The sequence below is a fragment of the Orycteropus afer genome, unplaced genomic scaffold (genome assembly GCF_000298275.1).
Source record: "Orycteropus afer afer isolate SDZICR_OR568_19922 unplaced genomic scaffold, OryAfe1.0 scaffold00799, whole genome shotgun sequence".
NCBI lineage: Eukaryota > Metazoa > Chordata > Mammalia > Tubulidentata > Orycteropodidae > Orycteropus > Orycteropus afer.
Window position 1 is genome coordinate 755,728 of NW_006922386.1, and position 1,319 is coordinate 757,046.

Genomic DNA, 1,319 nt, shown 5'->3' on the forward strand with positions numbered 1-1,319 from the left:
ACACTATTCTCATCCAATCAAACATGTCTTATTTATATATACATTTATACATTACATACTTGTGTATTAAATATTTATGAATTCTCACTGCCGTCATGTCAGGTCCTACTCATAGCTACCACTCCTTGGGTTTCTGAGGCAATATTCCTATGGAAATAGATTGCCACATCTTCCTTCCAAGGAGTGGCCAGTGGGTTTGAACCGCCAGCCTTCTGGTTAGCAGTCAAATGCCTTAGGTACTACGCCAGCAGAGGTCCCATGTATGTATTACTTACACTTGGAAAAAAAAAAAAAAAAACAACCTGTTACCATCAAGTCAATTCCACTTCATAGTAACCCTATATTTACAGTAAAACAGGATTTTCTTGGCTGTAATTTCTTCAGAGTCAAATTACTATGCCTTTACATATAACATAGAAGACTTAATTATCTTATTGTTTTCCTCTCCCATCTGTACCTTGAATACACTATCTTGAGAGTTGTGAGATGGCCGAAGTCAACTTTGATAGATGAAAGAGACTAGTTTCATTTTCTTCTTACTTTGGGTGTGTCCAAACTAAAGGTTAGTAGTTGAGATAAAACTTTTTCACCACTCAAGGAACAAGAAATAATATATAAAATTGCCCAGTTATTTATTGAACACTCGCTCCTTCATATTTCAGCTTGAGAAAGAGATCAAGAAAACACATTCACACCATTGCCAGGGAGTCAATTTCAATGTACAGTGACCTCTAAACACTTATCAGCCTTTGAGTAATCTGCTTTAAACCTACCTTCAAACAACTTATTGAGATTTAGTACTTGACATATGCTGATAAGCATAAACAATTATTCCTTGATAGTTCATAAAAGATATCTAAGTGCCGTGATAGTACAATGTTTAATGCACTCAGCTGCTAATCAAGAGATTGATAGTTTGAACCCACCAGCCACTACATAGGAGAAAGATATAGCATTCTACTCCCATAAAGATTTACAGACTTGGAAATCGTATGGGACAGATCCACTCTGTCCAATAGGATCATTGTGAGTCAGAATCAACTCAAGTCAGTGAATTTGGTATAAGTTATCTCAAATATATCTATTTCTATTTCTTTCTTCCAATTTTGGAAAAGCAAAAATGCACCTTATAAAGCATTCAAAGTCCCTGAGCTTACATTTCCAAATTAGAAGGGGAGGAGACATGATAGCATAGTAGCTCATGTTTCATAACTTGGGTTTTTAGTTTAGCATTTTAGAGCTGGGGTTGTAGGAGTGGGCCTGTCACCAAGCAAACAAGGAAGTTGGTATAGGATCAGAGCATGACTATAATCCCCAAT

At 36.2% G+C, this 1,319-nt stretch overlaps 1 protein-coding gene across 1 annotated transcript in view; it reads right to left on the reverse strand.

The window, feature by feature from the left end:
* LOC103211814 (olfactory receptor 4C16-like) overlaps positions 1 to 296 on the reverse strand; it is a 1,743-nt gene extending 1,447 nt beyond the window's left edge. Inside the window, exon 1 of the mRNA XM_007957797.2 lies at positions 281 to 296. The gene's annotated coding sequence lies outside the window, so the exon portion shown is untranslated. The remainder of the gene's footprint in view (positions 1 to 280) is intronic.
* Between the last annotated feature and the right edge of the window lie 1,023 nt (positions 297 to 1,319).